Source organism: Neoarius graeffei, chromosome 19 (genome assembly GCF_027579695.1).
Source record: "Neoarius graeffei isolate fNeoGra1 chromosome 19, fNeoGra1.pri, whole genome shotgun sequence".
Classification (NCBI taxonomy): Eukaryota; Metazoa; Chordata; class Actinopteri; order Siluriformes; family Ariidae; genus Neoarius; species Neoarius graeffei.
This window is the reverse complement of record NC_083587.1, coordinates 59,123,487-59,144,366: the sequence shown is the minus strand read 5'-3', so window position 1 is coordinate 59,144,366 and position 20,880 is coordinate 59,123,487. Positions and strand designations below refer to the sequence as shown.

The 20,880-nt window shown below is 42.7% G+C and overlaps 1 protein-coding gene across 2 annotated transcripts in view; it reads right to left on the bottom strand.

Moving 5' to 3' along the window:
* LOC132867447 (raftlin-like) overlaps positions 1-19,261 on the bottom strand; it is a 240,865-nt gene extending 221,604 nt beyond the window's left edge. For both annotated transcript variants that reach the window (XM_060900364.1, XM_060900366.1), the window contains exon 1: positions 18,725-19,261. The gene's annotated coding sequence lies outside the window, so the exon portion shown is untranslated. The remainder of the gene's footprint in view (positions 1-18,724) is intronic.
* Positions 19,262-20,880: the final 1,619 nt, after the last annotated feature.

The window sequence follows — 20,880 nt, the reverse complement described above, 5'->3', positions numbered from 1 at the left end:
TTGATAAGTAACTCAGAGGATTTAAATGACAGGATTCATACTTTCCATATAACATCATGCATGTTACATGTACGCTTAAAAAATTAACTGTCATATAATCACTGTAGGGCGGCACGGTGGTGTAGTGGTTAGCGCTGTCGCCTCACAGCAAGAAGGTCCGGGTTCGAGCCCCATGGCCGATGAGGGCCTTTCTGTGCGGAGTTTGCATGTTCTCCCCATAGGGCTGCGTATCTAAACGTAACATCAGGTTCCGGTAAAGAGGTTTAGGTACAGGTCCATACTTGTACCTGAACAAATTAACATGTGTTCTTCTGAACTTTTTCAATAATGACAGAAACATTAATAAACTGTTGACAACTTGTCAGTATCTTTATTCAAAGAAAACCGAACATAACTAGGTTTCCTACCTCACTTCTCAGTCACCCTCTCAGTCTCACACTTAGTTAACTTGGGACAAAAAGTCATAAGTTGTCTCACAGCGAGAAGTGACTACACTAGAGTACTACAGACTACAGACAACATGTACAGTTAGGTCCATATATATTTGGACACTGACACAAATTTTCTTTTTTTACCTGTTTACTGAAACATATTCAAGTTATAGTTATATAATGGACATGGGCATAAAGTCCAGACTTTCAGCTTTCATTTGAGGGTATCCACATTAAAATTGGATGAAGGGTTTAGGAGTTTCAGCTCCTTAACATGTGCCACCCTGTTTTTAAAGGGACCAAAAGTAATTGGATAATTGACTCAAAGGCTATTTCATGGGCAGGTGTGGGCAATTCCTTCGTTATGTCATTCTCAATTAAGCAGATAAAAGGCCTGGAGTTGATTTGAGGTGTGGTGCTTGCATTTGGAAGATTTTGCTGTGAAGAAAACATGCGGTCAAAGGAGCTCTCCATGCAGGTGAAACAAGCCATCCTTAAGCTGCGAAAACAGAAAAAACCCATCCGAGAATATTAGGAGTGGCTACAATATTAGGAGTGGCAAAATCTACAGTTTGGTACATCCTGAGAAAGAAAGAAAGCACTGGTGAACTCATCAATGCAAAAAGACCTGGACGCCCACAGAAGACAACAATGGTGGATGATCGCAGAATAATTTCCATGGTGAAGAGAAACCCCTTCACAACAGCCAACCAAGTGAACAACACTCTCCAGGAAGTAGGCGTATCAATATCCAAATCTATCCAAATCTACCATAAAGAGAAGACTGCATGAAAGTAAATACAGAGGGTTCACTGCACGGTGCAAGACACTCATAAGCCTCAAAAATAAAAAGGCTAGCTTGGACTTTGCTAAAAAACATCTAAAAAAGCCAGCACAGTTCTGGAAGAACATTCTTTGGACAGATGAAACCAAGATCAACCTCTACCAGAATGATGGAAAGAAAAAAGTATGGCGAGGGCGTGGTACAGCTCATGATCCAAAGCATACCACATCATCTGTAAAACACGGCGGAGGCAGTGTGATGGCTTGGACATGCATGGCTGCCAGTGGCACTGGGTCACTAGTGTTTATTGATGATGTGACACAGGACAGAAGCAGCCGGATGAATTCTGAGGTATTCAGAGACATACTGTGTGCTCAAATCCAGCCAAATGCACCCAAACTGATTGGTCGGCGTTTCATAATACAGATGGACAATGACCCAAAACATAAAACCAAAGCAACCCAGGAGTTTATTAAAGCAAAGAAGTGGAATATTCTTGAATGGCCAAGTCAGTCACCTGATCTCAACCCAATTGAGCATGCATTTCACTTGTTAAAGACTAAACTTCAGACAGAAAGGCCCACAAATAAACAGCAACTGAAAACCGCTGCAGTAAAGGCCTGGCAGAGCATTAAAAAGGAGGAAACACAGCGTCTGGTGATATCCATGAGTTCAAGACTTCAGGCAGTAATTGCCAACAAAGGGTTTTCAACCAAGTATTAGAAATGAACATTTTATTTACAATTATTTAATTTGTCCAATTACTTTTGAGCCCCTGAAATGAAGGGATTGTGTTTAAAAAATGCTTTAGTTCCTCACATTTTTATGCAATCATTTTGTTCAACCCACTGAATTAAAGCTGAAAGTCTGAACTTCAACTGCATCTGAATTGTTTTGTTCAAAATTCATTGTGGTAATGTACAGAACCAAAATTAGAAAAATGTTGTCTCTGTCCAAATATTTATGGACCTAACTGTATGTTTATTTCTGTAATATCTCACAAAATATCAGGCCATTCTGTGGCTGGGAAGTTTTTTAATTTGACTGTAACTGTAGTTCAAACTTTCAAAGTACCTGAAAAGTTGTCTCACAACAAGAAGTGACTAGAGTACTACAGAGTTTAACTTACGCGGCAAAATTGCACAAAGCAACAAAGGCCGCCAATGCCAGCAAAGGAAAAATGGCTGACCTGCTTTTGAGTCTTTTTGACCAATCAGAACGCTGGATCAGCCAAGCTCTCGCAATGTCTCATGAGACTGTGGCGAGAGGATCTCAAATCAAAGATGGCTCTGATTTCAAGTTTCAGCACGGCATTTTATGTCTTTTCCAGTGCTAAATTTTCGTCTTTGTGGTAGGATTTACGCATTTTCAGTCACAAAATAAGCATATACTTGGTGTAAATTTATATCGGTACAGTACCGGTACTTCATGATCCGGTATTTTGGACCTGTACCAAATCGATTTTCACGGTACAGTACCAGTAGACAGTACCGGTACGCAGCCCTATCTCCCCGTGTCCGCGTGGGTTTCCTCCGGGTGCTCCGGTTTCCCCCACAGTCCAAAGACATGCAGGTTAGGTTAACTGGTGACTCTAAATAGACCGTAGGTGTGAATGTGAGTGTGAATGGTTGTCTGTGTCTATGTGTCAGCCCTGTGATGACCTGGCGACTTGTCCAGGGTGTACCCCGCCTTTCGCCCGTAGTCAGCTGGGATAGGCTCCAGCTTGCCTGCGACCCTGTAGAACAGGATAAAGCGGCTACAGATAATGAGATGAGATGAGATGAGAACAATTCATGAATTTTGGGCCATGTGGCCCTAAATTCTCCGCTATTTTTTCCTGCTTCACCATGACCCAACTCAAAATACTACATCATGCATCATGTGGTGGGCTTTCCCCGTTCGCACAAGGCATTGTGAGAGACTAATTTGAAACAGGAGAGAAAAATGGAGGATGCGAATGAAACGTGAAAGACCGACTACAGTAACGGAAAGCGAGAAGAAAAGGCGTTATGTTATATATGAATGAAAGGAAACGCAGGACCAAAGTAATAAATATCGGTGCTCAGCGAGCACCTCAGTGTGATCAGCTGTTCGTTTAGCGACAGAATGATGGGACTGTCAGTGCACGCTCAAAGGGAAACCTGCGTATGCGCACACACACACACACGGACTTCCTCTGTCTGCTTGACTGCGCAAAGCGAGCGATTTCATGCACATTATTTGCTCAGGAATCCCTTCAAATTAAATAACTTCCCAGCCACAGAACAGAACGGCCTGATATTTTGAGATATCGCGGAAATAAACATATACTGTATCACAATGACCAAATTTCAGAGGGAACTAAATTTCACCGATTTTATGAAATCGAAAGGCCGTCTCACTTTAACAGGAACTTGTTCTTGATACTAAGATCCCTGTTCTTGGCTGCAGGAGTGGAAACCAGTGTGGTCTTCTGTTTTCTGTTGCATGCTGAGATGTTTTTCTGCTCACCGCACTTGCAAAGAGTTTCTATGAGTTACTATATCCTTCCTGGAAAAACAAAAAGCTCAAACCAGTCTGGCCATTTTCCTCTGACTTCTCTTATCAACAAGGCATTTGTTTCCACCCACAGAACTGTCGCTCGCTCACTCAATGAATGTTTTTTGCACCATTCTGTGTAAAAACTCGACACCGTTGTTTGTGAAAACCCCCGGGAGATCAGCAGTTTCTGAAATACTCAAACCAATCCATCTGGCACCAGTGAACGTCACACTAGTTTGAGATCACAATTTTTCCCATTCTGATGTTTGAACATCGTGAAGATTAACTGAAGCTCTTGATTTGTATCTGCATGAATTGATGCATCGTGCTGCTGTCAAGCAAGGAATCGGCTGATTAGAGAGCTTCATGAAACAGACAGCAGGTGGTTGGGTCTTCCTAATAAAGTGGCCGGTGAGTGTCGTATTTATGAAGACACTTGCTAGTCAGCGAACAGTTCAAACACCGCTAGGTATTTAGAAATCTCTGTCTAGTTACTCCACTGACAACCTTTAAGTGTAATGCTAGTCAGCTAGCTATAATTATGCTAATAATAACCAGCTTGCGGTTTATGTTTCTCTGAAGGACTGCCATGACAGTAGCATGCTAGCGTTTTAATAGCTAGCATCACAAATGACAGAACTACTGTTTTAATTTAATAAAATACAAGAATGTGACCTTGTTAGCGAACAGATCAGGATCTATGATGAGCAGGGGCGGCTGGTAGTCTTTCAAACAGGGGAGGCTGGTCGGTTATGATATTTCCAGATTTTAAAAGAAAAAAGAAAAAACACATCAATTTTGCCCATACTCTTGCCTCTGATCTGGCTGATTGTTGGCAGGGTCAAAAACTGTGAAATAACAGGTTCTTTTGGCCCATTAGCCTACTGTCCAATATACATGATGGTGGTGTTGGGGGGGAGGGGTATATTTTAACATTTTATATTTTAAAATTGTGGCATGTTGTTTAAAAATTGATCATTATTGAAAGCAGCTCTTTGTCAGGAACCTCAGCAGTAACAGCAGAGTGTTCTGGAATAGGCACAAGCACTGACCTTGGGGAGCCAAACATAGAGCTGGGTGCCACATTTGATTCAATGACACTTTCCCTATATTTTACTTATTTTGACTGAGAAATGTTTTATTGACAATTTTGATAACCCTTCACTTTTAATCCAGGTCTGTAGTGTGAAATGTTCTCGGCTGTGTTTTTGTTTAAAAATGTTTTCCAAATTGTAGCTGTGTTTAATTCATATACAGAGAAATATATATTCCAATATAATATACTCAGCATAAACATTTTAAATAGATTCTATATTTTTGGTCCATCCATGACATATTACTAAAGTAGCCTATTTACTGTTGTTGATGTGGGTCACTTGCTGTTAGCCAATTCACTTTCTCGTACCAGGAGAGCTGAAAGGAACGAGTATTATTCCCTACCTTTTTCACCAAGTCAATTTGAGGCGTTGGTCTACCCTGCTCTTTAATTTTAATTTTTTCCTCGAAAGGAAGACTGGCAAATGGCTTCGCCAAAATTAAATCAGCAATGCTTGGCATCCGTGCACAGCTTTCTTGCTAGCTGACTAGCCCCCTCAAGTTCAAGTTCAGTCACTCAAATAAACAAAATTTCTGGAACTAAGATAGCAAACTTGACAACACTATATTTACACTTTATTTACAATGAAAATATATACAAACTAAAAAAGCTGGTAGAAACCGTATGTAATGAATGAAATTGAAATGTAAGCTGATCTCTTACAATACACCACAGCACTTGCGAATCCGCATGGGACTGAACCGAGATTCACCGCTGCTTGTCTATATTTGAAACGAGCTGTCAATCAAAGAAAATATCCGTCCGCTTTCACCAATCACCAGTCTCCTCTCGGAAACTGCCATGTCCCTCCCACTGTGAGGCTCGGAGTCTGTGGGCGGGCGTTTTCGCAGTATTTGTCCAATAACCGTCTTGCATTTTGAGATTGAAAAGCGCATAGCTCCCAAATGCCATTGAAGTCCACTGAGGCTGGGCTGCATCGCGCTGTCACGAGGGGGAAAAACTCACGCACACATTAGGCAAAATGGGGAAAGTTATAACAGAATGATTTCGCACTGTAGTTGGGTGGAGCACATATATTTCTATGATTCTGGATCTGAAATAGCAATGTTATAAGGTCGGCTATAACATAACCCTAGCGCAATTCATCCTACACGATGTTCGTCATTTTTAGAGGAGGCTGAGCCTCCCTCGTTGTCTTAGAGCAATCGCCCGTGATGACGAGCATGGTTGTGCTAGATGGAAAGATGTCTGTTTGCACCTTTTATTCACACATTGTCTTGGAAGTTGTACTAAAGTCCTGGAGACTTGATACTTCCCCCAACTGTGCATCTGTATACACACGATATGATACAAGTTGCGTGATACGGTACAGTGTGAAAAAAAAGAAAAGAAAATTCCCTATCTTTGGACTCGAGCCAACTTTAAAAACTGCAGGTGGATGGGAGTTCCTTATAAAGTGGCCGGTGAGTGTATATGATATGATAAGTATGATTTAGAGGGGGAAAAAACCCCCAATAACATCTTTATGAGTTCTGCATCAGCTCCAATTCATCATTATCCGTGTACGAGCGCAGAAATTAGTGTGTGCATATTGTCTGTCTCAGCGCTGCCACGTTTCACTGCTCTTAACGGCCTGAGACGCGTCTGAACAGCAAGCTGCTTTATGGTTCTAACAGGTGTTACAGTTGTACCGCAGGTCGCGTGCATGGTTCCTTACAATCCTGTAAACAGAATTAACATGCACGAACTCTGAAAACTAAGACGAGCAGGTGGTGGTGGAGAGAGATAGGTGGAGACGTGTATAGAACTGCACAGATTGACGTTTTTGGGAGGCGTCTAAGGACATGTAGATGTACCGTATGTGGCTGACTAATGAAGTGTGAAATCTTTAGGCACCAGATCAGAGACTTCATTACAGCTCTTGTACTGACAAGCTGATTGAAGTGCTGATGGACTTCCCTGGTCAGTCGGTCCTCACGATCCACAGTGTTTTTGCTAAACTGGTGCAGAATAGCTCGCTCATTCTGCTAATTCATTGTCTGGAAACGACAGTGTTTAATTACACAGAGCTCACTTAGCAGTGATACAAACTGAAGACTCGGAACGACAAGCTTGAGTGACCTTTATTCTCGTTAAGTGACAAAGAGCACCAAGGCGCAGCTTCCTGCCTCGTATTTTTGTCCGATCAGCAGGGAAGCCTCTCTCTGTGATACCCTGTTTGGACTTCTTGTTTCCTTCCTGCGCTTCCTGCATAACCCTCTTCACCTGGGCGGGAGCATTGTGTGTATGCATGTGTGTGCGAGATGAAGAAAACAGGAATCAAAACCCAAGCCATTGAAGGAAAGCACATTAAAGCAAACGTTTAGCTCACAGTGGAAAAGTCAGTTTGTGTCCTGAGGAAAAAAAACAAAACTATTTTTGTTGCCCACGCGGGTCTGTATTTAACTCTCAGTTCCTATTTGCTTCGTTTCAATGCCATGCGATCTCTATAGTTTCAGTATGAAAGACTGCTAAGCCTTTGCAGGTGATGAGATACTTTGCAAGTCGATATGAGGTCACATGTCATATCCGTAATCCTGGATTTGGTCGGGAGAGAGCAAATAAGGAGGTGAGAGAGTAATGGGAAAGATGTAGCAGTAATGGAGGTATCATCGGATAGTGGTTATCAAGGGGGCGGGGATTGGTGGGGGTAGGGTGGGCCAGAGGTTCTCAAATTTAACTTGCTACTTGAATTAAAATAGGTTTAATCCAAACCTCGATAACTTCAAAACAAGTCGACTTAAAAGTAATTTCAACTCGGAAAGCTCTCTGGCTTTAATAAATAAGCTAACATTGTTGGACACATTTATATAAACTAAACAAGACCGTCGATGACGGCGTAGCTCACTCCTGCCCCGTCTAGCCCAGAAGGAACGATCTAAAGTGGGCCACCTTGCGCAGTTCTACTCTCAACCAGGCCAGCTCAAATATTTGCCAGAAAGAAAGGAGAACTGAAGGCAAATTTTTTATGATCAAAATTCTATTTATTTCATTTAATTAAATATCGGAATGCATTTCTGATCGCTATTTTGTCACTGCGATAGCAAGTTATGAGTGTTTGAAATATGCTCTGTAATATATATCAGTCTATATGTCAAAGCAATGGCCGTAAACAAGATTCGTTGAGACCTGTGCGAGACATCATAGGACAGAAGTAAAACGTATAGTGGAAATCAAAGCGACCAACTCTGTGTCCGAAATCGCTCACTCGTTCACTACTCCCTACTCCTTATATAGGGAATTATTATATAGAGGACTGTACAGTGAGCTCATTGGTAAAATGAAAAAACACTTTCGGACACTAGTCCGTCATGCTGGTATTTACGTCGTTACTGTTGCACGATTAAAACGTGCCAGACCAGTCGGCTGGTGGGTTTTCATTCAAAATAATAAACACGTGCGTGTATGTTTATTATAAATCCATATTATACTGAGCGCATTTCCCATATTAATCAATACAAAGAACTTTGTGTCTGCTGCATCTTTTTTTTTTAAATCAAGGCTGAATACTTTCTTCTTTGCCGCTGCCTTTAATTAAATCAAATTTGAGACTTTTAATTTGATTTCTTTCAGCGCGACCACAATGCATGATGGGATATATTGCTTTGGTTAGTGACCATCGTTGTTCACTACTTTTCGTGATGCATTGTGGGATACTTTGAGTGCACTATATAGGGTGTAAATAATCCTCACTAAGGTTTCAGGACAGCACTACAAAATGGCATCCGCACTATATAGTGCCCTATATAGTGAGTAGGGAGAAATTTTGGACACAGGGTAACATCTGCCAACGTTGTCAAAAGACGCGCGCGCCCTCTTTCGAATGCTGATGTAATCAAGCCGGAAGTTTTGTTTGTTTTGATAGCAATCAGGAAAGTTTGAAAAAAGTAGGCAGTAATCGTCATTTAAACTCGTTTTTGTGCAATATTTCGTTTGGAAAACAGTTTTCAAAATGACGGCACTGACACCTGGCTGACACGTCACATTTCGAAGTCTTGCACAAGTCTTGTGAAGATCGCACGGATAAGCGACGCCTGCTGTGGACCAAACGAACTAAATTCAACACGGCTAAAAACCGCATAGGCCGATAAGTCTCATCTCATCTCATCTCATCTCATCTCATCTCATTATCTCTAGCCACTTTATCCTGTTCTACAGGGTCGCAGGCAAGCTGGAGCCTATCCCAGCTGACTACGGGCGAAAGGCGGGGTACACCCTGGACAAGTCGCCAGGTCATCACAGGGCTGACACATAGACACAGACAACCATTCACACTCACATTCACACCTACGGTCAATTTAGAGTCACCAGTTAACCTAACCTGCATGTCTTTGGACTGTGGGGGAAACCGGAGCACCCGGAGGAAACCCACGCGGACACAGGGAGAACATGCAAACTCCACACAGAAAGGCCCTCACCGGCTGCTGGGCTCGAACCCAGAACCTTCTTGCTGTGAGGCGACAGCGCTGACCACTACACCACTGTGCCGCCCAGGCCGATAAGTATAATATTTAATTGCAATTAGTTGTCAATACGAGTCACGATATAAGGTTACTAAAACCGAAAACGTAATTGAATAACACATTAATTAAGAAATAAAGCAATTTCAAAATGACTTCAGTTCCCCTTTAATTAGTCCATAACTTCATTAATAATAGTAATGAAGCAAATCTAGGTAGAAGTTATATGCACCCTAGGTACCCCTACCTTCCTGCCAAAAAGAATGAAAATTGGTGTAGAATTGAGGGAGAAGAAGCGATTTGTGTGGAAACTGCTCGTTAGGGATTGACTAATTACTCCATATCTTCATTATTAACTGCAGTTATGCAAATTTGTGTAGAAGCTACAGTATATGCAACTCCGGCAGACCTACCTTCCTGCCAAAAAGAAAAAAATCGGCGAAGAATCGAGAGAGAAGAAGCGATTTTCGTGAAATGTGGACGACGACACTGGATGGATGATGGATGACACATGATGGCATAAACTCATCACCTGTTGGCAGGATGAGATAATAATAATAATAATAATAATTAAAAAGTAATAATAATTCTGGCGGCACGGTGGTGTAGTGGTTAGCGCTGTCGCCTCACAGCAAGAAGGTCCTGGGTTTGAGCCCCGTGGCCGGCGAGGGCCTTTCTGTGTGGAGTTTGCATGTTCTCCCCGTGTCCGCGTGGGTTTCCTCCGGGTGCTCCGGTTTCCCCCACAGTCCAAAGACATGCAGGTTAGGTTAACTGGTGACTCTAAATTGACCGTAGGTGTGAATGTGAGTGTGAATGGTTGTCTGTGTCTATGTGTCAGCCCTGTGATGACCTGGCGACTTGTCCAGGGTGTACCCCGCCTTTCGCCCGTAGTCAGCTGGGATAGGCTCCAGCTTGCCTGCGACCCTGTAGAAGGATAAAGCGGCTAGAGATAATGAGATGAGATGAGATAATAATTCTGCGAATGCCCTGTAGCTCGTCTCTGGCCTGATGAGCTGCTTTCAGCTAAACAGTTGATATAAACGCATTTGATTGGATAAACAGCAACAGGGGATCTGCTACAGAAGATGCAATGGTTCATTTTTAGAAAACTAGCCTAGAGTTGCTGAGGCACAGCTTTTTATTTATTTATTTATTCATTTCTTTGCTTGCTCGCTTGCACATTTTCAATCCAGACGTCGAAATATTAGTGTAAGGACGCTATACAGAGCAATACAAATCGATTTCTATGTGTGTTCAAGTCTCTTTGCCAATTGTGTTTTGCCGGAAACACAATTGCCATTTTCTTTTGGAAAATTCAAACATTTCTATGTCTTTAACCAGCATTCAAAGGGACAAGAGACAAAAATCCATCTGCTCAGCATCTCGAGACCTGGCCATGACCACACTGGGAGCCCGGCCCCGGCCGATAGGATTGCCATGGGAACCAGCCCCTTGACAACCATTTCATACAAGGCAGAATAAAAGACGACAATCTCTCTCTCTCTCTATTGCTCTCTTGCTCACCCCCTTTCTGTCTTTATCCTTTCCTCTCCCCCTTCTCCCTATCTCTCCGCTTTTCTAATTTAGATTTAGCCGGACAAATCATTTCCTTCATTCGGCTTGCGCCTTTACTGGCATATTCTGCAGGTTTTATAGTTTTATAGGCACAGGATAAAGTCTATAAAAGTGAGTAAATAACTCAATAAATAATAAAGACCACACAGAGACATTATTTTCCTAGGCAGCATGTGAACATTCCAGTGGAATAATCACAGCAAGATCTAAATTTGCTCCCAGGCCGGACTTTATTAGGGCACATGGAAGCCAAGTTCGTTTTCCTCCCTCGAACAGGATATTGACATCTCCTTCTTGAACATTACCGAATCAATACAGCCGCAATTACCAGCCACGACCACCCATTAACAAAGCGAGTCGATTCATCTTCGAGAAATATCCAAGCTGCTTCTTTCCCCGTTCCTGCTTAACCGTCAGTGGCCTGCTAAACAGCTGCAGGCCTACGGCTTCCTGACACCTTTTGCTCAGATTGCCTTTTAATATTCTGTCTCATGACAAAGTGGCAAGGTTTGCGCCCAGGGCTCCAGTCAGCACGTCGGGAAAGAGAGGAAGCTAATCTTCGCTTGAACCACAAGAGCGTAATCCATTCAAAGTGGCAGGGCGTAGCGGCAAGGGGCAGAAATTGCCATTCATCTTCCGTCAAAGCACCCGGCTAAGCCGACTCTCTCTCTTTTTTTTTTTTGTTTCTCTTTTTCATCTGATTTGAAGTCTGCCTCATAAGAAGAGAGCCAACTTCATTTTTCGCTGGAGCGCGAGCCTCGAGTGAGGAGGAACGCTGCAGGAGAACCACTGCCCTAATTACACGGGCCGCGAGAGCTCTCGCCAAGACAAGGGTGGCGAAAGAAAAAAAAAATACAGTATATACTGTAGCTACTTGAGGAAAAGGAAAAGGTGTCAGTCATTTCAAAACCACTTCCAAGCAGTATGGCGTAATTGCGTTTCAGATGTGCCAAGCCAGCCTAATTAGCTCAATTAAACTTAATTGGCTGCAAGAGGATTCTCAGTCCTAATCGGGTTATCAAAATATTGAAGCTTTCATGTGATCTATTAATCATGCACCTTCAAAAGCAAGGACATCTGCCAGCTTGTAGGTACTGATGACTGGAATTAATTAACAAAATCGTCTGATTTATAACACACATAGACACTCATGACTCATCAATGTGAACCCAAATGGTGCTGTTAGCTCAAGACAGACAGACAGACGGACGGAACAGACCGTTAATGGGTTGTTATGGCTTTCAGGACCGTCAGAAGAGTTGGTCTTAGCCATTATGGCAAAGAGTCAAACTGGTATACAAGCTGATTCATCAAAACAGATCTGATAGAACTTTAATTGTGGGAAAATCAATATACAGTGTGCATCGTGCACACAAGGCAGTACGGGGAATCCGAGCTGCCATGACAAACACATCACATGAGATATGGCAAATGTCTGAGCTTGATATAGACTCTGTCTGAATAATATATAATAATTCCTTTAACAGCAGGTTTGACGTATAGGTTTGTCACCTAAAGGTTGATTTGTATCGATTTTTTTCAAAGCAAAAATCATCAAAGATCATTTGACACGTTTTCGATGGAATAAAAACGTGTTCCATTCCCTTCTAGCGGGTTGTGTTCATTTGGTTTGACAGCATGCAATATTGTTAGCATATCGCTTATCCTATGTGTACTATGTCACTCTACGCAATGGAGAACGAGCGTTGAATATGGTTTACGATATTGCATGGTTGTCAAGACAACATGACGTCACACGTCGGAGACGTAAAATTTCCATGCTAGCGAGTGTCTGGGACAATTTGTAAACAAACATGGCTGCAAAGTTTGCTTTGTTAAATACGGAAGATTTTGAGAGAATTCTGAAAGAGATAGACGCGTTGAACACCCGAAAGGAATGTGTATGGATAATAATAATGTTGGCTGGCTTTTTTTTCGTAGCGTGACATAGTACAACCCCGATTCCAAAAAAGTTGGGACAAAGTACAAATTGTAAATAAAAACGGAATGCAATAATTTACAAATCTCAAAAACTGATATTGTATTCACAATAGAACATAGACAACATATCAAATGTCGAAAGTGAGACATTTTGAAATTTCATGACAGCAACACATCTCAAAAAAGTTGGGACAGGGGCAATATAGTCTGGCTAACGCAACTTCAAAGCCCTGCGAGCATTGGTCTGGCATAGATATTAAGCCCAACCATTTCCCAAAGCGCGTGGTTGACCCGCCTCCCTGAAATGCCTCAGTTTGCTACTGGTTGAAGCCAGAAAAAGGCTGTGACGAAGCTTAAACCAATCACATCACTCTTTACTCTGACGTATGTGACGCAACGGAAACTGCTTGAGTAACAGGAAGAAGAAGGAGGAGAATAAATACCTCCAGGGCTGCTCTTTGCTCCGTTTTCAATGAGAACTTCCCGTTGAATGCTTTCAATACAGCATCTACCGCTGTGTCAAAGGCTTGCCGCTGCTCCATGTTCGTAATGTTTCTAGTGAATGAAGCGCTTCCGGCATAGATTCTGTAAACAATCTATGGCTTCCGGTCGCAGTTCTACTACGTCACTGCCTTGAACACGCCTCTACCCAGGGCCGTTGGAGATGCTCAAAGTTGATTGGCTCACGATTTTTCGGGAGCTTGGAAGAGCTGGAGATAGCTTGCCTTGCCAGACTAAGTTCACAACAGCCCCCTGTGTTGCGTCACACTTAGGATGGGCGGGCCCAGGCTAGGGGCAATAAGAGGCTGGAAAAGTTAAAGGTACAAAAAAGGAACAGCTGGAGGACCAAATTGCAACTCATTAGGTCAATTGGCAATAGGTCATTAACATGACTGGGTATAAAAAGAGCATCTTGGAGTGGCAACGGCTCTCAGAAGTAAAGATGGGAAGAGGATCACCAATCCCCCTAATTCTGCGCCGACAAATAGTGGAGCAATATCAGAAAGGAGTTCAACAGTGTAAAATTGCAAAGAGTTTGAACATATCATCATCTACAGTGCATAATATCATCAAAAGATTCAGAGAATCTGGAAGAATCTCTGTGCGTAAGGGTCAAGGCCGGAAAACCATACTGGGTGCCCGTGATCTTCGGGCCCTTAGACGGCACTGCATCACATACAGGCATGCTTCTGTATTGGAAATCACAAAATGGGCTCAGGAATATTTCCAGAGAACATTATCTGTGAACACAATTCACCGTGCCATCCGCCGTTGCCAGCTAAAACTCTATAGTTCAAAGAAGAAGTCGTATCTAAACACGATCCAGAAGCGCAGATGTCTTCTCTGGGCCAAGGCTCATTTAAAATGGACTGTTGCAAAGTGGAAAACTGTTCTGTGGTCAGACGAATCAAAATGTGAAGTTCTTTATGGAAATCAGGGACGCCCTGTCATTCGGACTAAAGAGGAGAAGGACGACCCAAGTTGTTATCAGCGCTCAGTTCAGAAGCCTGCATCTCTGATGGTATGGGGTTGCATTAGTGCGTGTGGCATGGGCAGCTTACACATCTGGAAAGACACCATCAATGCTGAAAGGTATATCCAGGTTCTAGAGCAACATATGCTCCCATCCAGACGACGTCTCTTTCAGGAAAGACCTTGCATTTTCCAACGTGACAATGCCAAACCACATACTGCATCAATTACAGCATCATGGCTGCGTAGAAGAAGGGTCCGGGTACTGAACTGGCCAGCCTGCAGTCCAGATCTTTCACCCATAGAAAACATTTGGCGCATCATAAAACGGAAGATACGACGAAAAAGACCTAAGACAGTTGAGCAACTAGAATCCTACATTAGACAAGAATGGGTTAACATTCCTATCCCTAAACTTGAGCAACTTGTCTCCTCAGTCCCCAGACGTTTACAGACTGTTGTAAAGAGAAAAGGGGATGTCTCACAGTGGTAAACATGGCCTTGTCCCAACTTTTTTGAGATGTGTTGTTGTCATGAAATTTAAAATCACCTAATTTTTCTCTTTAAATGATACATTTTCTCAGTTTAAACATTTGATATGTCATCTATGTTCTATTCTGAGTAAAATATGGAATTTTGAAACTTCCACATCATTGCATTCCGTTTTTATGTACAATTTGTACTTTGTCCCAACTTTTTGGGAATCGGGGTTGTACATATAAGATAAGCGATATGCTAGCAATATTGCATGCTATCAAACCAAATGAACACAACCTGCTAGAAGGGAATAGAGCACATGTTTTTATTCCATCACAAAAGATATATTCCATTCAGCTACTCATCTTCAACTTCAATATCATGTTAGCTAAATGGAATATATTTGATATACCACTCAATGCCACCCAATATTATTTAAATATACAAGGTAGACAATGACATTGGAAGTTGTTGGGAAACTTGTGTATTCAGTACAGCTACAATGGTGATTTCTTTTCCTAATATTCTTTAAAAAATGGGTATACTCTCAAAACAAACAAACAAAACTTACCTTTCCTTGTTATTGGGGTTGTACATTGTTTGAACATTTAGCATGTACCTTCTTTCCCCATCGTGTAATTTTAGACAACTCATGGTCGAGTTGCAAATACTGTATGCAGATTTTCACACAGAACCATTTCTTGTTTCCTGATGAAAAATCTGTACTAAAAGTACCATACATGCCCCTTTTCCACCAAAGCAGTTCCAGGGCTGGTTCGGGGCCAGTGCTTAGTTTGGAACTGGGTTTTCTGTTTCCACTGACAAAGAACTGGCTCTGGGGCCAGAAAAACCGGTTCCAGGCTAGCACCAACTCTCTGCTGGGCCAGAGGAAAGAACCGCTTACATCAGCGGGGGGGCGGAGTTGTTAAGACCAACAACAATAACAAGACCGCGAAAGATCGCCATTTTTAAGCGACGAGAAGCAGCAGCTGTACAAATGCGAAGTCATCCATTATTATTATTATTATTGTTGTTGTTGCTGCTGCTGCTTCTTCCATGTTGTTTTTGCTTTGATATTCGCGCCAAGGTTTATGTAAACGTAGCGCCGTAACTGACGTATACAGCGATGTAATGACGTATACAGCGACGTAATGATGTGGCTCCGCTTAGCACCGCGAGCTATGGAAAAGCAAACTGGTTCTCAGCTGGCTCGCAAGTTAAACGAGTTGTGAACCAGCACCAGCACTGGCCCCGAACCAGCCCTGGAACTGATTTGGTGGAAAAGGGGTAACAGTAGATGTATACATTGGTAGTACCATTTTCTTAAGAATGGAGACTTAAACGAGACCATCAATGACGGCATAGCTCACTGCAGCCCCGTCTAGTCCAGAAGAAACAATCTAAAGTGGGCCACCTTGCGCAATAAATGTTGCAAGCTACATACAATAGATGCAAGATATATATATATATATACCCTAGGAATACTGACCTATTAGCCAGAAAGAATCCAAAACTGCGAGGAATTGACCAAGAAGAAGTGATTTTTGTTGAACTGCTCATTAAGCCTTAATTAGTACATAATTTAATTAATAATTGTAATGAAGGAAATCTGGGTAGAGTTATATGCACCCTAGGTACCCCTACCTTCATGCCAGAAAGAATCAAAATCAGTGAAGAATTGAGGGAGAAGAAACGATTTGTGTGGAAACTGCTTGTTAGAGATTGATTAATTACTCCATATCTTCATTATTAATTGCAATTATGCAAATCTGGGTAGACACTATATACACCCCAGGCAGACCTATCTTCCTGCCAAAAAGAATAAATATTGGTGAAGAATTGAGAGACAAGAAGCGATTTTTGTGAAATGTGGACGACGCCGGATGGACAAACGACGTACAACACATGATGGCGTAAACTCATCGTCTGTTGGCTAGATGAGCTAATAATGCTTCTTTAAGTAACTTGAGAAGCTTGTGTACATGCACATGCTAGCATTGGTTTTCTTGCATGAAAAAATGCGTACACTGGGTAGCACAGCTCCAGGGTTCGATTCTGAAATCAGCTATAGAGTTCTGTCTGTATTGGTTTCCTCTTGGTTTTCTGGTTTCCTCCCAACTCCTCACACTGTGTCATTGGATGGAATGGATATGCTAATTTGCCCCGAGGTATGAATGTGTGTACAGGATGCCTTGTGATGGACCAACATTCTGTCCAAGTTGTATCACTCACTGCCTTACATCCAGCGTTGGCAGAGTTGAAAATGAACGAATGAATCAGTTAATGAATGAATGACGAGTTGAGTTGTAACTTGACAAGGAAATGTTTCTCATGAGCATTTTTGAGTGTATGACTCTATTTTATATCACCATGACATGTATGACCGCGAGGCAGCACGGTGATGTAGTGGTTAGCGCTGTCGCTTCACAGCAAGAAGGTCCGGGTTCGAGCCCCGTGGCCGGCGAGGGCCTTTCTGTGTGGAGTTTGCATGTTCTCCCCGTGTCCGCGTGGGTTTCCTCCGGTTTCCCCCACAGTCCAAAGACATGCAGGTTAGGTTAACTGGTGACTCTAAATTGACCGTAGGTGTGAATGTAAGTGTGAATGGTTGTCTGTGTCTATGTGTCAGCCCTGTGATGACCTGGCGACTTGTCCAGGGTGTACCCCGCCTTTCGCCCGTAGTCAGCTGGGATAGGCTCCAGCTTGCCTGCAACCCTGTAGAACAGGATAAAGCGGCTAGAGATGATGAGATGAGATGAGATGTATGACCGCAATGTAGGTTTCTATGTCAATAAAGATCGCTGGAAAAAACTTCATGCAGCAGGGAAGAGCGACACTCAAACACATGGTATTTACTGAGTCGAAACATCATACAGCAGACTGTAAAGATAGATCTGGCAGTAGATCTCACGATGTTCCAGATTCCACAGCGACAACAAGCTCCTCTGTGCGCGTGTTCCTGAGACCCAGCATGACCCAACACAGCCTGCCTCGCAGGCAGCCGCTGGAACTGATTAATGACAGTTTGCCCCTTCTGCCCTTTTCTCTCTTTCCTACCACTTGCCCACATTCCCTCTCTCTCTCTCTCTTTCTGTCTCCCTCTTACCCTCATTCGCCCTCTTTTCTTTTCTGAAATACCCTTGACCTCCATTCTCTGAGTAGTAACAAGGGCAAATTTGACACAAACGGCTTGTTAAAGAAGTGAAAAAAGAAGACGAGTCGAGCGATCAAGTCTCAGAGCTGCCATCCAGATCACGCTTTGCTCATGTGACTTGGACTCGCAGAGAACCGAATCGCTGATCTGTGAGAGGAGAGGTTTAAGGAGGGTGTGTGTGTATATGTGTGTGTGTGTGTGTGTGTTTGTTTTGTGGGAAGTTATGAGGCTTGTGGCTTGCCATGATTGATCATCACCGCTGACATGCCCTTTATAAACTGTCTTCTTCATCGTCTCAGGCTTAAACAGATAACAATGTTTTGATCCGATTTAAATTGGATTAACATGATGTTCAGTTTTGAAAAGATTCATGAGCGTATTGGTTTGTATTCAATAATCATTTAAAAATATATATTAAAAAGCACCTTTGGGAGCTCCAGTTCCCCCGAGAGTCACAAAGTGTTTGTCAGTGAATAATTACAAAAAAAAAATAATAATAATTGTTGCACCATTTGCTTCTCTTATACGTATAGACACACTTCCACCTGTGCACACACTTGCCTTAAGTCTGGGAAGAATTTTAGAGATTCATGATCAGTTCTGTCGATATTGCTTAGACGGAAAGCTGATACACCGTACTGGCTATTTATTCTGAATCATGATGGTTTTGCTGTATTGAATCTGTCGGAAATTCTTTAAGCATTAAGACAGAAAACAAAACAAAAAAAACCATAAACGACAACGCTGAACCATCTGAACTTTAACCAAGTCTCTGAGAAGTCTGAGAAAGATCCGGTATGTAGGTCGAGATCTTACCTGCTTGGCCGTTGTGGATCCACAGGTGCGTTAAGTCTCAACGATGAGAGGAGAGAACGTCTTCTCTGCGAAGTTCACGAACGGCATGAAGCGAGGAAAGGATGAGAACGAGCTTGCGCGCAAAAATTCCCAAATTCCTGCGTGATGTCCTGGAGCTCCAGAATACAACGAGTCCGTGATCTGTTCTTCTGAGAGCACTTTTATTGTGTGGCTCTGTTTTCTCAGAATCCCACTGGTTCCAGTCCTGCACAGGGCTAAGCAGAGCACCGAGAGCTCGTTTTGCGTGCCTGCGTTGAGGTCATGCTCAAACTATGCCTGCGCTGTGTTCTGCAAGCTCAGGAAAACCACATCCTCTGACATCTCTACCTCCTCGCTCCTGCTGCGCTCCTTCTCTCTCTCTCTCTCTCTCTCTCTCTCTCTCTCTCTCTCTCATACACACACACATACATGCACACACTCGGTCTCATGCGCTTGCTCGCTCTTAGATTATCTGAGATGACAGACCACACTGACCCAGACGCTGCTCGGCCCCTCCACCCGCTCCCTTTCCACTCTCTCTCTCTCTCTCTCTCTCTCTCTCTCTCTCCCCCTTTCTCTATCTCCCTCTCTTAGTCTGGACTCCTCCAGCAGCCGCTGCAGTTCCAGCCCACTGACTGAAGAATACATCTGAGGAGGAGGCACTGGGTGAGAGCAAGAGAGAACGAGAGAGAGAGAGAAGGAGGGAGGAGATGGAGAAGAGGGGAGACAGGAGGGAAATGCCTGAGAGAGGAGGGGAGAGAACAGAGGTGGGGATTTTAATGAGGAATTTTGGGAATCGGTTGAAACAAGAGTCCAAACCAATGGAAAAACACAAAAAAGGAAACCCAGACGAGACAGAATAGACAAACCTGGGGCAAGAAAATATCTTCTGTAGATACATCCAACCTTCTGAGATCACACACTCTGCTACAGGAAGTTCTTAAGGTGAATGATGTGCATGCAAGCACGCATACCTTTCCAGTAGAAGTCTAGACACATCACAAAGGCACTTTCACCAAGTCACCCGAGCACTCAGTCGACAGCGGGAAGGCGTGGGGTTGTTCAGAGTGGCGCATCCTTGGTAGAATGCATTTTTATAAGCCCCACATGAGAGCCAACATATCTATTATTCAGACCAATCACTGAGAGAAGAAGGGAAGTGGTTAGGAATAGCTAAATGGTGTATTTGACAGAGTCTGAGGTTGCCATGTTGATGGTTGAGGCTTGAAATAAAATCTACCACTGATTCAATCTGACTCCCTGAATCACCTCATGGCTCTGAAAGAATTTATTCTTACTCATTTCATGGAGATTCGATGCATCACATCAAGCGCTCTGATTCTGAGAAATTAGAGAGGTATTAAGAGATATTTAAAGAATTTGAAAAGGTCTGTTTTGAAAACTTCCTGATGTGAAAACTGCCGGCTGTCTACATACATGCAGAAATTTTAGACAGAATTTTGTCAAAAATACTAAATCAAATCAAGGCTGTTGGTCGTGGAGTATTGTCGCATGGATCCTGTGTTCCCAGTTCAATCCAGATCTCGAGTTACCTATACTGTTTGCATGGAGTTTCATATTTTCTCTGTGTGGGTGTGAATTTTTTCAGGGTTCTCCAGTTTCCTCCTGCTGTCCAAAAACATGCTTGTAGGTGGTGTTACTTTTATTCTCAAATCAAATTCAAATTACTCCTCGGTCTGAATGATCTGAATGAGAGAGAGAGATAGAGAGAGAGAGAGAGAGAGAGAGAGAGAGAGAGTGTGTGTGGTGCCCTGCAATGGACTGGTTTCCCATCCAGTCTGTATTCTTACTTCATTCCCAGTATTCCCAGGATATTCTCTGAAGATGAACAAATGAATAAATGCATATAGATTCAATGACAGATAGAGCAATGGGAAGAGAACACAAAGTTGTGGCACCATTTACTGGATTTATGTGTAGGACAAGTTGTATTTGGAGTAGTTTTTGAAATTTGCTGTCATAGTATTAACTAGAATGGCATACCTCCACCAAGCCACAGATTCAGATTGGCAACAAAATCTAATGAATTGTTCCTTGGCCCATGGCCCACCTTTCCTCCAAATTTCATCCAAATCTGTTTAGTACTTTTTGAGTTACATTGGGAAGAGACAAAAAAT